The sequence below is a fragment of the Scyliorhinus torazame genome, chromosome 5, assembly GCF_047496885.1.
Source record: "Scyliorhinus torazame isolate Kashiwa2021f chromosome 5, sScyTor2.1, whole genome shotgun sequence".
Taxonomy (NCBI): Eukaryota; Metazoa; Chordata; class Chondrichthyes; order Carcharhiniformes; family Scyliorhinidae; genus Scyliorhinus; species Scyliorhinus torazame.
In genome coordinates, this window is record NC_092711.1 from 47,440,697 (window position 1) to 47,457,009 (window position 16,313).

Sequence of the window (16,313 nt, forward strand, 5' to 3'; positions counted from 1 at the left end):
GCTCCAGGCCGTGCTGAAGGAGGCGACACCGTTCTGTAACCACCTCCTTGTTGTATCAGATTTGACAGGACCATCCACAGCCTCGTGTCAGGCTCCAGGCCGTGCTGAAGGAGGCGACACAGTTCTGTAAACAGCTCCCTGTTATATCAGATTTGACAGGACCATCCACAGCCTGGTGTCAGGCTCCAGGCCGTGCTGAAGGAGGTGATACCGTTCTGTAACCAGCTCCTTGTTTGTCAGATTTGACAGGACCATCCACAGCCTGGTGTCAGGCTCCAGGCCGTGCTGAAGGAGGTGACACCGTTCTGTAACCAGCTCCCTGTTATATCAGATTTGACAGGGCCATCCACAGCCTGGTGTCAGGCTCCAGGCCGTGCTGGAGGAGGCGACACCGTTCTGTAACCAGCTCCGTGTTATATCAGATTTGACAGGACCATCCACAGCCTGGTGACAGGCTCCAGGCCGTGCTGAAGGAGGCGACACCGTTCTGTAACCAGCTCCGTGTTATATCAGATTTGACAGGACCACCCACAGCCTGGTGTCAGGCTCCAGGCCGTGCTGAAGGAGGCGACACAGTTCTGTAAACAGCTCCCTGTTATATCAGATTTGACAGGACCATCCACAGCCTGGTGTCAGGCTCCAGGCCGTGCTGAAGGAGGCGACACCGTTCTGTAACCAGCTCCGTGTTATATCAGATTTGACAGGACCACCCACAGCCTGGTGTCAGGCTCCAGGCCGTGCTGAAGGAGGCGACACAGTTCTGTAAACAGCTCCCTGTTATATCAGATTTGACAGGGCCATCCACAGCCTGGTGTCAGGCTCCAGGCCGTGCTGAAGGAGGCGACACCGTTCTGTAACCAGCTCCTTGTTATATCAGATTTGAGGGACCATCCCCAGCCTGGTGTCAGGCTCCAGGCCGTGCTGAAGGAGGCGACACTGTTCTGTAACCAGCTCCTTTTTGTATCAGATTTGACAGGACCATCCACAGTCTGGTGTCAGGCTCCAGGCCGTGCTGAAGGATGCGACACCGTTCTGTAACCAGCACCTTATTATATCAGATTTGACAGGACCATCCACAGCCTGGTGTCAGGCTCCAGGCCGTGCTGAAGGAGGTGACACCGTTCTGTAACCAGCTCCTTGTTATATCAGATTTGACAGGACCATCCACAGCCTGGTGTCAGGCTCCAGGCCGTGCTGAAGGAGGTGACACCGTTCTGTAACCAGCTCCTTGTTATATCAGATTTGACAGGACCATCCACAGCCTGGTGTCAGGCTCCAGGCCGTACTGAAGGAGGCGACACCGTTCTGTAACCTGCTCCTTGTTATATCAGATTTGACAGGACCATCCACAGCCTGGTGTCAGGCTCCAGGCCGTGCTGAAGGAGGCGACACCGTTCTGTAACCAGCTCCTTGATATATCAGATTTGACAGGACCATCCACAGCCTGGTGTCAGGCTCCAGGCCGTGCTGAAGGAGGTGACACCGTTCTGTAACCAGCACCTTGTTATATCAGATTTGACAGGACCATCCACAGCCTGGTGTCAGGCTCCAGGCCGTGCTGAAGGAGGCGACACCGTTCTGTAACCAGCTCCTTGTTATATCAGATTTGACAGGACCATCCACAGCCTGGTGTCAGGCTCCAGGCCGTGCTGAAGGAGGCGACACCGTTCTGTAACCAGCTCCTTGTTATATCAGATTTGACAGGGCCATCCACAGCCTGGTGTCAGGCTCCAGGCCGTGCTGAAGGAGGCGACACCGTTCTGTAACCAGCTCCTTGTTATATCAGATTTGACAGGACCATCCACAGCCTGGTGTCAGGCTCCAGGCCGTGCTGAAGGAGGCGACACCGTTCTGTAACCAGCTACTTGTTATATCAGATTTGAGAGGCCCATCCACAGCCTGGTGTCAGGCTCCAGGCCGTGCTAAAGGAGTCGACACCGTTCTGTAACCTGCTCCTTGTTATATCAGATTTGACAGGACCATCCACAGCCTGGTGTCAGGCTCCAGGCCGTGCTGAAGGAGGCGACACCGTTCTGTAACCAGCTCCTTGTTATATCAGATTTGACAGGACCATCCACAGCCTGGTGTCAGGCTCCAGGCCGTGCTGAAGGAGGCGACACCGTTCTGTAACCAGCTCCTTGTTATATCAGATTTGACAGGACCATCCACAGCCTGGTGTCAGGCTCCAGGCCGTGCTGAAGGAGGCGACACCGTTCTGTAACCTGCTCCTTGTTATATCAGATTTGACAGGACCATCCACAGCCTGGTGTCAGGCTCCAGGCCGTGCTGAAGGAGGCGACACCGTTCTGTAACCAGCTCCTTGTTATATCAGATTTGACAGGACCATCCCCAGCCTGGTGTCAGGCTCCAGGCCGTGCTGAAGGAGGCGACACTGTTCTGTAACCAGCTCCTTTTTGTATCAGATTTGACAGGACCATCCACAGTCTGGTGTCAGGCTCCAGGCCGTGCTGAAGGATGCGACACCGTTCTGTAACCAGCACCTTATTATATCAGATTTGACAGGACCATCCACAGCCTGGTGTCAGGCTCCAGGCCGTGCTGAAGGAGGTGACACCGTTCTGTAACCAGCTCCTTGTTATATCAGATTTGACAGGACCATCCACAGCCTGGTGTCAGGCTCCAGGCCGTGCTGAAGGAGGTGACACCGTTCTGTAACCAGCTCCTTGTTATATCAGATTTGACAGGACCATCCACAGCCTGGTGTCAGGCTCCAGGCCGTACTGAAGGAGGCGACACCGTTCTGTAACCTGCTCCTTGTTATATCAGATTTGACAGGACCATCCACAGCCTGGTGTCAGGCTCCAGGCCGTGCTGAAGGAGGCGACACCGTTCTGTAACCAGCTCCTTGATATATCAGATTTGACAGGACCATCCACAGCCTGGTGTCAGGCTCCAGGCCGTGCTGAAGGAGGTGACACCGTTCTGTAACCAGCACCTTGTTATATCAGATTTGACAGGACCATCCACAGCCTGGTGTCAGGCTCCAGGCCGTGCTGAAGGAGGCGACACCGTTCTGTAACCAGCTCCTTGTTATATCAGATTTGACAGGGCCATCCACAGCCTGGTGTCAGGCTCCAGGCCGTGCTGAAGGAGGCGACACCGTTCTGTAACCAGCTCCTTGTTATATCAGATTTGACAGGACCATCCACAGCCTGGTGTCAGGCTCCAGGCCGTGCTGAAGGAGGCGACACCGTTCTGTAACCAGCTACTTGTTATATCAGATTTGAGAGGCCCATCCACAGCCTGGTGTCAGGCTCCAGGCCGTGCTAAAGGAGGCGACACCGTTCTGTAACCTGCTCCTTGTTATATCAGATTTGACAGGACCATCCACAGCCTGGTGTCAGGCTCCAGGCCGTGCTGAAGGAGGCGACACCGTTCTGTAACCAGCTCCTTGTTATATCAGATTTGACAGGACCATCCACAGCCTGGTGTCAGGCTCCAGGCCGTGCTGAAGGAGGCGACAACGTTCTGTAACCAGCTCCTTGTTATATCAGATTTGACAGGACCATCCACAGCCTGGTGTCAGGCTCCAGGCCGTGCTGAAGGAGGCGACACCGTTCTGTAACCTGCTCCTTGTTATATCAGATTTGACAGGACCATCCACAGCCTGGTGTCAGGCTCCAGGCCGTGCTGAAGGAGGCGACACCGTTCTGTAACCAGCTCCTTGTTATATCAGATTTGACAGGACCATCCACAGCCTGGTGTCAGGCTCCAGGCCGTGCTGAAGGAGGTGACACCGTTCTGTAACCAGCACCTTGTTATATCAGATTTGACAGGACCATCCACAGCCTGGTGTCAGGCTCCAGGCCGTGCTGAAGGAGGCGACACCGTTCTGTAACCAGCTCCTTGTTATATCAGATTTGACAGGACCATCCACAGCCTGGTGTCAGGCTCCAGGCCGTGCTGAAGGAGGCGACACCGTTCTGTAACCAGCTCCTTGTTATATCAGATTTGACAGGGCCATCCACAGCCTGGTGTCAGGCTCCAGGCCGTGCTGAAGGAGGCGACACCGTTCTGTAACCAGCTCCCTGTTATATCAGATTTGACAGGCCCATCCACAGGCTGGTGTCAGGCTCCAGGCCGTGCTGAAGGAGGTGACACCGTTCTGTAACCAGCTCCTTGTTGTATCAGACTTGACAGGACCATCCACAGCCTGGTGTCAGGCTCCAGGCCGTGCTGAAGGAGGTGACACCGTTCTGTAACCAGCTCCTTGTTGTATCAGATTTGACAGGACCATCCACAGCCTGGTGTCAGGCTCCAGGCCGCGCTGAAGGAGGTGACACCGTTCTGTAACCAGCTCCTTGTTGTCTCAGATTTGACAGGACTATCCACAGCCTGCTGTCAGGCTCCAGGCCGTGCTGAAGGAGGCGACACCGTTCTGTAACCAGCTCCTTGTTATATCAGATTTGACAGGCCCATCCTCAGCCTGGTATCAGGCTCCAGACCGTGCTGAAGGAGGCGACACCGTTCTGTAAACAGCTCATTGTTATATCAGATTTGACAGGACCATCCACAGCCTGGTGTCAGGTTCCAGGCCGTGCTGAAGGAGGTGACACCGTTCTGTAAACAGCTCATTGTTATATCAGATTTGACAGGACCATCCACAGCCTGGCGTCAGGCTCCAGGCCGTGCTGAAGGAGGCGACACCGTTCTGTAACCAGCTCCTTGTTATATCAGATTTGACAGGACCATCCTCAGCCTGGTATCAGGCTCCAGACCGTGCTGAAGGAGGCGACACCGTTCTGTAACCAGCTCCTTGTTATATCAGATTTGACAGGACCATCCACAGCCTGGTGTCAGGTTCCAGGCCGTGCTGAAGGAGGTGACACCGTTCTGTAAACAGCTCCTTGTTATATCAGATTTGACAGGACCATCCACAGCCTGGCGTCAGGCTCCAGGCCGTGCTGAAGGAGGCGACACCGTTCTGTAACCAGCTCCTTGTTATATCAGATTTGACAGGACCATCCACAGCCTGGTGTCAGGCTCTAGGCCGTGCTGAAGGAGGCGACACCGTTCTGTAACCAGCACCTTGTTATATCAGATTTGACAGGACAATCCACAGCCTGGTGTCAGGCTCCAGACCGTGCTGAAGGGGGCGACACCGTTCTGTAACCATCTCCTTGTTATATCAGATTTGACAGGACCATCCACAGACTGGTGTCAGGCTCCAGGCCGTGCTGAAGGAGGCGACACCGTTCTGTAACCAGCCCCTTGTTATATCAGATTTGACAGGACCATCCACAGCCTCGTGTCAGGCTCCAGGCCGTGTTGAAGGAGGCGACACCGTTCTGTAACCAGCACCTTGTTATCTCAGATTTGACAGGACCATCCACAGCCTGGTGTCAGTCTCCAGGCCGTGCTGAAGGAGGCGACACCGTTCTGTAACCAGCTCCTTGTTATATCAGATTTGACAGGACCATCCACAGCCTCGTGTCAGGCTCCAGGCCGTGCTGAAGGAGGTGACACCGTTCTGTAACCAGCTCCTAGTTATATCAGATTTGACAGGACCATCCACAGCCTGGTGTCAGGCTCCAGGCCGTGCTGAAGGAGGTGACACCGTTCTGTAACCAGCTCCTTGTCATATCAGATTTGACAGGACCATCCACAGCGTGGTGTCAGGCTCCAGGCCGTGCTGAAGGAGGCGACACAGTTCTGTAAACAGCTCCCTGTTATATCAGATTTGACAGGACCATCCACAGCCTGGTGTCAGGCTCCAGGCCGTGCTGAAGGAGGTGACACCGTTCTGTAACCAGCTCCTTGTTGTATCAGATTTGACAGGACCATCCACAGCCTGGTGTCAGGCTCCAGGCCGCGCTGAAGGAGGTGACACCGTTCTGTAACCAGCTCCTTGTTGTCTCAGATTTGACAGGACTATCCACAGCCTGCTGTCAGGCTCCAGGCCGTGCTGAAGGAGGCGACACCGTTCTGTAACCAGCTCCTTGTTATATCAGATTTGACAGGACCATCCACACTCTGGTGTCAGGCTCCAGGCCGTGCTGAAGGAGGCGACACAGTTCTGTAACCAGCTCCTTGTTGTATCAGATTTGACAGGACCATCCACAGCCTGGTGTCAGGCTCCAGGCCGTGCTGAAGGAGGCGACACCGTTCTGTAACCAGCACCTTGTTATATCAGATTTGACAGGACCATCCACAGCCTCGTGTCAGGCTCCAGGCCGTGCTGAAGGAGGCGACACCGTTCTGTAACCAGCTCCTTGTTATATCAGATTTGACAGGCCCATCCAGAGGCTGGTGTCAGGCTCCAGGCCGTGCTGAAGGAGGTGACACCGTTCTGTAACCACCTCCTTGTTGTATCAGATTTGACAGGACCATCCACAGCCTGGTGTCAGGCTCCAGGCCGTGCTGAAGGAGTTGACACCGTTCTGTAACCAGCTCCTTGTTGTCTCAGATTTGAGAGGACTATCCACAGCCTGCTGTCAGGCTCCAGGCCGTGCTGAAGGAGGCGACACCGTTCTGTAACCAGCTCCTTGTTATATCAGATTTGACAGGACCATCCACAGCCTGGTGTCAGGCTCCAGGCCGTGCTGAAGGAGGTGACACCGTTCTGTAACCAGCTCCTTGGTTATATCAGATTTGACAGGACCATACCAGCCTGGTGTCAGGCTCCAGGCCGTGCTGAAGGAGGCGACACCGTTCTGTAACCAGCTCCTTGTTATATCAGATTTGACAGGACCATCCTCAGCCTGGTATCAGGCTCCAGACCGTGCTGAAGGAGGCGACACCGTTCTGTAACCAGCACCTTGTTATATCAGATTTGACAGGACCATCCACAGCCTGGTGTCAGGCTCCAGGCCGTGCTGAAGGAGGCGACACCGTTCTGTAACCAGCTCCTTGTTATATCAGATTTGACAGGACCATCCACAGCCTGGTGTCAGGTTCCAGGCCGTGCTGAAGGAGGTGACACCGTTCTGTAAACAGCTCATTGTTATATCAGATTTGACAGGACCATCCACAGCCTGGCGTCAGGCTCCAGGCCGTGCTGAAGGAGGCGACACCGTTCTGTAACCAGCTCCTTGTTATATCAGATTTGACAGGACCATCCACAGCCTGGTGTCAGGTTCCAGGCCGTGCTGAAGGAGGTGACACCGTTCTGTAAACAGCTCATTGTTATATCAGATTTGACAGGACCATCCACAGCCTGGCGTCAGGCTCCAGGCCGTGCTGAAGGAGGTGACACCGTTCTGTAACCAGCACCTTGTTATATCAGATTTGACAGGACCATCCACAGCCTGGTGTCAGGCTCCAGGCCGTGCTGAAGGAGGCGACACCGTTCTGTAACCAGCTCCTTTTTGTATCAGATTTGACAGGACCATCCATAGTCTGGTGTCAGGCTCCAGGCCGTGCTGAAGGAGGCGACACCATTCTGTAACCAGCTCCTTTTTGTATCAGATTTGACAGGACCATCCATAGTCTGGTGTCAGGCTCCAGGCCGTGCTGAAGGATGCGACACCGTTCTGTAACCAGCACCTTGTTATATCAGATTTGACAGGACCATCCACAGCCTGGTTTCAGGCTCCAGGCCGTGCTGAAGGAGGCGACACCGTTCTGTAACCAGCCCCTTGTTATATCAGATTTGACAGGACCATCCACAGCCTGGTGTCAGGCTCCAGGCCGTGCTGAAGGAGGCGACACCGTTCTGTAACCACCTCCTTGTTGTATCAGATTTGACAGGACCATCCACAGCCTGGTGTCAGGCTCCAGGCCGTGCTAAAGGAGGCGACACAGTTCTGTAAACAGCTCCCTGTTATATCAGATTTGACAGGACCATCCACAGCCTGGTGTCAGGCTCCAGGCCGTGCTGAAGGAGGTGATACCGTTCTGTAACCAGCTCCTTGTTTGTCAGATTTGACAGGACCATCCACAGCCTGGTGTTAGGCTCCAGGCCGTGCTGAAGGAGGTGACACCGTTCTGTAACCAGCTCCTTGTTATATCAGATTTGACAGGACCATCCACAGCCTGTTGTCAGGCTCCAGGCCGTGCTGAAGGAGGCGACACCGTTCTGTAACCAGCTCCTTGTTATATCAGATTTGACAGGACCATCCACACTCTGGTGTCAGGCTCCAGGCCGTGCTGAAGGAGGCGACACCGTTCTGTAACCAGCTCCTTGTTATATCAGATTTGACAGGCCCATCCACAGGCTGGTGTCAGGCTCCAGGCCGTGCTGAAGGAGGTGACACCGTTCTGTAACCAGCTCCTTGTTGTATCAGATTTGACAGGACCATCCACAGCCTGGTGTCAGGCTCCAGGCCGTGCTGAAGGAGGTGACACCGTTCTGTAACCAGCTCCTTGTTGTCTCAGATTTGACAGGACTATCCACAGCCTGCTGTCAGGCTCCAGGCCGTGCTGAAGGAGGCGACACCGTTCTGTAACCAGCTCCTTGTTATATCAGATTTGACAGGACCATCCACACTCTGGTGTCAGGCTCCAGGCCGTGCTAAAGGAGGCGACACAGTTCTGTAACCAGCTCCTTGTTGTATCAGATTTGACAGGACCATCCACAGCCTGGTGTCAGGTTCCAGGCCGTGTTGAAGGAGGCGACACCGTTCTGTAACCAGCTCCTTGGTTATATCAGATTTGACAGGACCATCCACAGCCTGGTGTCAGGCTCCAGGCCGTGCTGAAGGAGGCGACACCGTTCTGTAACCAGCTCCTTGTTATATCAGATTTGACAGGACCATCCACAGCCTGGTGTCAGGCTCCAGACCGTGCTGAAGGAGGCGACACCGTTCTGTAACCAGCACCTTGTTATATCAGATTTGACAGGACAATCCACAGCCTGGTGTCAGGCTCCAGACCGTGCTGAAGGGGGCGACACCGTTCTGTAACCAGCTCCTTGCTATATCAGATTTGACAGGACCATCCACAGACTGGTGTCAGGCTCCAGGCCGTGCTGAAGGAGGCGACACCGTTCTGTAACCAGCCCCTTGTTATATCAGATTTGACAGGACCATCCACAGCCTCGTGTCAGGCTCCAGGCCGTGTTGAAGGAGGCGACACCGTTCTGTAACCAGCACCTTGTTATCTCAGATTTGACAGGACCATCCACAGCCTGGTGTCAGGCTCCAGGCCGTGCTGAAGGAGGCGACACCGTTCTGTAACCAGCTCCTTGTTATATCAGATTTGACAGGACCATCCACAGCCTCGTGTCAGGCTCCAGGCCGTGCTGAAGGAGGTGACACCGTTCTGTAACCAGCTCCTAGTTATATCAGATTTGACAGGACCATCCACAGCCTGGTGTCAGGCTCCAGGCCGTGCTAAAGGAGGTGACACCGTTCTGTAACCAGCTCCTTGTTATATCAGATTTGACAGGACCATCCACAGCGTGGTGTCAGGCTCCAGGCCGTGCTGAAGGAGGCAACACCGTTCTGTAACCAGCCCCTTGTTATATCAGATTTGACAGGACCATCCACAGCCTGGTGTCAGGCTCCAGGCCGTGCTGAAGGAGGCGACACCGTTCTGTAACCACCTCCTTGTTGTATCAGATTTGACAGGACCATCCACAGCCTCGTGTCAGGCTCCAGGCCGTGCTGAAGGAGGCGACACAGTTCTGTAAACAGCTCCCTGTTATATCAGATTTGACAGGACCATCCACAGCCTGGTGTCAGGCTCCAGGCCGTGCTGAAGGAGGTGATACCGTTCTGTAACCAGCTCCTTGTTTGTCAGATTTGACAGGACCATCCACAGCCTGGTGTCAGGCTCCAGGCCGTGCTGGAGGAGGCGACACCGTTCTGTAACCAGCTCCGTGTTATATCAGATTTGACAGGACCATCCACAGCCTGGTGTCAGGCTCCAGGCCGTGCTGAAGGAGGCGACACCGTTCTGTAACCAGCTCCGTGTTATATCAGATTTGACAGGACCACCCACAGCCTGGTGTCAGGCTCCAGGCCGTGCTGAAGGAGGCGACACAGTTCTGTAAACAGCTCCCTGTTATATCAGATTTGACAGGACCATCCACAGCCTGGTGTCAGGCTCCAGGCCGTGCTGAAGGAGGCGACACCGTTCTGTAACCAGCTCCGTGTTATATCAGATTTGACAGGACCACCCACAGCCTGGTGTCAGGCTCCAGGCCGTGCTGAAGGAGGCGACACAGTTCTGTAAACAGCTCCCTGTTATATCAGATTTGACAGGGCCATCCACAGCCTGGTGTCAGGCTCCAGGCCGTGCTGAAGGAGGCGACACCGTTCTGTAACCAGCTCCTTGTTATATCAGATTTGAGGGACCATCCCCAGCCTGGTGTCAGGCTCCAGGCCGTGCTGAAGGAGGCGACACTGTTCTGGAACCAGCTCCTTTTTGTATCAGATTTGACAGGACCATCCACAGTCTGGTGTCAGGCTCCAGGCCGTGCTGAAGGATGCGACACCGTTCTGTAACCAGCACCTTGTTATATCAGATTTGACAGGACCATCCACAGCCTGGTGTCAGGCTCCAGGCCGTGCTGAAGGAGGTGACACCGTTCTGTAACCAGCTCCTTGTTATATCAGATTTGACAGGACCATCCACAGCCTGGTGTCAGGCTCCAGGCCGTGCTGAAGGAGGTGACACCGTTCTGTAACCAGCTCCTTGTTATATCAGATTTGACAGGACCATCCACAGCCTGGTGTCAGGCTCCAGGCCGTACTGAAGGAGGCGACACCGTTCTGTAACCTGCTCCTTGTTATATCAGATTTGACAGGCCCATCCACAGGCTGGTGTCAGGCTCCAGGCCGTGCTGAAGGAGGCGACACCGTTCTGTAACCAGCTCCTTGATATATCAGATTTGACAGGACCATCCACAGCCTGGTGTCAGGCTCCAGGCCGTGCTGAAGGAGGTGACACCGTTCTGTAACCAGCACCTTGTTATATCAGATTTGACAGGACCATCCACAGCCTGGTGTCAGGCTCCAGGCCGTGCTGAAGGAGGCGACACCGTTCTGTAACCAGCTCCTTGTTATATCAGATTTGACAGGACCATCCACAGCCTGGTGTCAGGCTCCAGGCCGTGCTGAAGGAGGCGACACCGTTCTGTAACCAGCTCCTTGTTATATCAGATTTGACAGGGCCATCCACAGCCTGGTGTCAGGCTCCAGGCCGTGCTGAAGGAGGCGACACCGTTCTGTAACCAGCTCCCTGTTATATCAGATTTGACAGGACCATCCACAGCCTGGTGTCAGGCTCCAGGCCGTGCTGAAGGAGGCGACACATTTCTGTAAACAGCTCCCTGTTATATCAGATTTGACAGGACCATCCACAGTCTGGTGTCAGGCTCCAGGCCGTGCTGAAGGAGGCGACACCGTTCTGTAACCAGCTCCTTGTTATCTCAGATTTGACAGGACCATCCACAGCCTGGTGTCAGGTTCCAGGCCGTGCTGAAGGAGGTGACACCGTTCTGTAAACAGCTCATTGTTATATCAGATTTGACAGGACCATCCACAGCCTGGCGTCAGGCTCCAGGCCGTGCTGAAGGAGGCGACACCGTTCTGTAACCAGCTCCTTGTTATATCAGATTTGACAGGACCATCCACAGCCTGGTGTCAGGTTCCAGGCCGTGCTGAAGGAGGTGACACCGTTCTGTAAACAGCTCATTGTTATATCAGATTTGACAGGACCATCCACAGCCTGGCGTCAGGCTCCAGGCCGTGCTGAAGGAGGTGACACCGTTCTGTAACCAGCACCTTGTTATATCAGATTTGACAGGACCATCCACAGCCTGGTGTCAGGCTCCAGGCCGTGCTGAAGGAGGCGACACCGTTCTGTAACCAGCTCCTTTTTGTATCAGATTTGACAGGACCATCCATAGTCTGGTGTCAGGCTCCAGGCCGTGCTGAAGGAGGCGACACCATTCTGTAACCAGCTCCTTTTTGTATCAGATTTGACAGGACCATCCATAGTCTGGTGTCAGGCTCCAGGCCGTGCTGAAGGATGCGACACCGTTCTGTAACCAGCACCTTGTTATATCAGATTTGACAGGACCATCCACAGCCTGGTTTCAGGCTCCAGGCCGTGCTGAAGGAGGCGACACCGTTCTGTAACCAGCCCCTTGTTATATCAGATTTGACAGGACCATCCACAGCCTGGTGTCAGGCTCCAGGCCGTGCTGAAGGAGGCGACACCGTTCTGTAACCACCTCCTTGTTGTATCAGATTTGACAGGACCATCCACAGCCTGGTGTCAGGCTCCAGGCCGTGCTAAAGGAGGCGACACAGTTCTGTAAACAGCTCCCTGTTATATCAGATTTGACAGGACCATCCACAGCCTGGTGTCAGGCTCCAGGCCGTGCTGAAGGAGGTGATACCGTTCTGTAACCAGCTCCTTGTTTGTCAGATTTGACAGGACCATCCACAGCCTGGTGTTAGGCTCCAGGCCGTGCTGAAGGAGGTGACACCGTTCTGTAACCAGCTCCTTGTTATATCAGATTTGACAGGACCATCCACAGCCTGTTGTCAGGCTCCAGGCCGTGCTGAAGGAGGCGACACCGTTCTGTAACCAGCTCCTTGTTATATCAGATTTGACAGGACCATCCACACTCTGGTGTCAGGCTCCAGGCCGTGCTGAAGGAGGCGACACCGTTCTGTAACCAGCTCCTTGTTATATCAGATTTGACAGGCCCATCCACAGGCTGGTGTCAGGCTCCAGGCCGTGCTGAAGGAGGTGACACCGTTCTGTAACCAGCTCCTTGTTGTATCAGATTTGACAGGACCATCCACAGCCTGGTGTCAGGCTCCAGGCCGTGCTGAAGGAGGTGACACCGTTCTGTAACCAGCTCCTTGTTGTCTCAGATTTGACAGGACTATCCACAGCCTGCTGTCAGGCTCCAGGCCGTGCTGAAGGAGGCGACACCGTTCTGTAACCAGCTCCTTGTTATATCAGATTTGACAGGACCATCCACACTCTGGTGTCAGGCTCCAGGCCGTGCTAAAGGAGGCGACACAGTTCTGTAACCAGCTCCTTGTTGTATCAGATTTGACAGGACCATCCACAGCCTGGTGTCAGGTTCCAGGCCGTGTTGAAGGAGGCGACACCGTTCTGTAACCAGCTCCTTGGTTATATCAGATTTGACAGGACCATCCACAGCCTGGTGTCAGGCTCCAGGCCGTGCTGAAGGAGGCGACACCGTTCTGTAACCAGCTCCTTGTTATATCAGATTTGACAGGACCATCCACAGCCTGGTGTCAGGCTCCAGACCGTGCTGAAGGAGGCGACACCGTTCTGTAACCAGCACCTTGTTATATCAGATTTGACAGGACAATCCACAGCCTGGTGTCAGGCTCCAGACCGTGCTGAAGGGGGCGACACCGTTCTGTAACCAGCTCCTTGCTATATCAGATTTGACAGGACCATCCACAGACTGGTGTCAGGCTCCAGGCCGTGCTGAAGGAGGCGACACCGTTCTGTAACCAGCCCCTTGTTATATCAGATTTGACAGGACCATCCACAGCCTCGTGTCAGGCTCCAGGCCGTGTTGAAGGAGGCGACACCGTTCTGTAACCAGCACCTTGTTATCTCAGATTTGACAGGACCATCCACAGCCTGGTGTCAGGCTCCAGGCCGTGCTGAAGGAGGCGACACCGTTCTGTAACCAGCTCCTTGTTATATCAGATTTGACAGGACCATCCACAGCCTCGTGTCAGGCTCCAGGCCGTGCTGAAGGAGGTGACACCGTTCTGTAACCAGCTCCTAGTTATATCAGATTTGACAGGACCATCCACAGCCTGGTGTCAGGCTCCAGGCCGTGCTAAAGGAGGTGACACCGTTCTGTAACCAGCTCCTTGTTATATCAGATTTGACAGGACCATCCACAGCGTGGTGTCAGGCTCCAGGCCGTGCTGAAGGAGGCAACACCGTTCTGTAACCAGCCCCTTGTTATATCAGATTTGACAGGACCATCCACAGCCTGGTGTCAGGCTCCAGGCCGTGCTGAAGGAGGCGACACCGTTCTGTAACCACCTCCTTGTTGTATCAGATTTGACAGGACCATCCACAGCCTCGTGTCAGGCTCCAGGCCGTGCTGAAGGAGGCGACACAGTTCTGTAAACAGCTCCCTGTTATATCAGATTTGACAGGACCATCCACAGCCTGGTGTCAGGCTCCAGGCCGTGCTGAAGGAGGTGATACCGTTCTGTAACCAGCTCCTTGTTTGTCAGATTTGACAGGACCATCCACAGCCTGGTGTCAGGCTCCAGGCCGTGCTGGAGGAGGCGACACCGTTCTGTAACCAGCTCCGTGTTATATCAGATTTGACAGGACCATCCACAGCCTGGTGTCAGGCTCCAGGCCGTGCTGAAGGAGGCGACACCGTTCTGTAACCAGCTCCGTGTTATATCAGATTTGACAGGACCACCCACAGCCTGGTGTCAGGCTCCAGGCCGTGCTGAAGGAGGCGACACAGTTCTGTAAACAGCTCCCTGTTATATCAGATTTGACAGGACCATCCACAGCCTGGTGTCAGGCTCCAGGCCGTGCTGAAGGAGGCGACACCGTTCTGTAACCAGCTCCGTGTTATATCAGATTTGACAGGACCACCCACAGCCTGGTGTCAGGCTCCAGGCCGTGCTGAAGGAGGCGACACAGTTCTGTAAACAGCTCCCTGTTATATCAGATTTGACAGGGCCATCCACAGCCTGGTGTCAGGCTCCAGGCCGTGCTGAAGGAGGCGACACCGTTCTGTAACCAGCTCCTTGTTATATCAGATTTGAGGGACCATCCCCAGCCTGGTGTCAGGCTCCAGGCCGTGCTGAAGGAGGCGACACTGTTCTGGAACCAGCTCCTTTTTGTATCAGATTTGACAGGACCATCCACAGTCTGGTGTCAGGCTCCAGGCCGTGCTGAAGGATGCGACACCGTTCTGTAACCAGCACCTTGTTATATCAGATTTGACAGGACCATCCACAGCCTGGTGTCAGGCTCCAGGCCGTGCTGAAGGAGGTGACACCGTTCTGTAACCAGCTCCTTGTTATATCAGATTTGACAGGACCATCCACAGCCTGGTGTCAGGCTCCAGGCCGTGCTGAAGGAGGTGACACCGTTCTGTAACCAGCTCCTTGTTATATCAGATTTGACAGGACCATCCACAGCCTGGTGTCAGGCTCCAGGCCGTACTGAAGGAGGCGACACCGTTCTGTAACCTGCTCCTTGTTATATCAGATTTGACAGGCCCATCCACAGGCTGGTGTCAGGCTCCAGGCCGTGCTGAAGGAGGCGACACCGTTCTGTAACCAGCTCCTTGATATATCAGATTTGACAGGACCATCCACAGCCTGGTGTCAGGCTCCAGGCCGTGCTGAAGGAGGTGACACCGTTCTGTAACCAGCACCTTGTTATATCAGATTTGACAGGACCATCCACAGCCTGGTGTCAGGCTCCAGGCCGTGCTGAAGGAGGCGACACCGTTCTGTAACCAGCTCCTTGTTATATCAGATTTGACAGGACCATCCACAGCCTGGTGTCAGGCTCCAGGCCGTGCTGAAGGAGGCGACACCGTTCTGTAACCAGCTCCTTGTTATATCAGATTTGACAGGGCCATCCACAGCCTGGTGTCAGGCTCCAGGCCGTGCTGAAGGAGGCGACACCGTTCTGTAACCAGCTCCCTGTTATATCAGATTTGACAGGACCATCCACAGCCTGGTGTCAGGCTCCAGGCCGTGCTGAAGGAGGCGACACATTTCTGTAAACAGCTCCCTGTTATATCAGATTTGACAGGACCATCCACAGTCTGGTGTCAGGCTCCAGGCCGTGCTGAAGGAGGCGACACCGTTCTGTAACCAGCTCCTTGTTATCTCAGATTTGACAGGACCATCCACAGCCTGGTGTCAGGCTCCAGGCCGTGCTGAAGGAGGCGACACTGTTCTGTAACCAGCTCCTTGTTGTATCAGATTTGACAGGACCATCCACAGCCGGGTGTCAGGCTCCAGGCCGTGCTGAAGGAGGCGACACCATTCTGTAACCAGCTCCTTTTTGTATCAGATTTGACAGGACCATCCACAGCCTGGTGTCAGGCTCCAGGCCGTGCTGAAGGAGGCGACACCGTTCTGTAACCAGCTCCTTGTTATATCAGATTTGACAGGACCATCCACAGCCTGGTGTCAGGCTCCAGGCCGTGCTGAAGGAGGCGACACCGTTCTGTCACCAGCTACTTGTTATATCAGATTTGAGAGGCCCATCCACAGCCTTGTGTCAGGCTCCAGGCCGTGCTAAAGGAGGCGACACCGTTCTGTAACATGCTCCTTGTTATATCCGATTTGACAGGACCATCCACAGCCTGGTGTCAGGCTCCAGGCCGTGCTGAAGGAGGCGACACC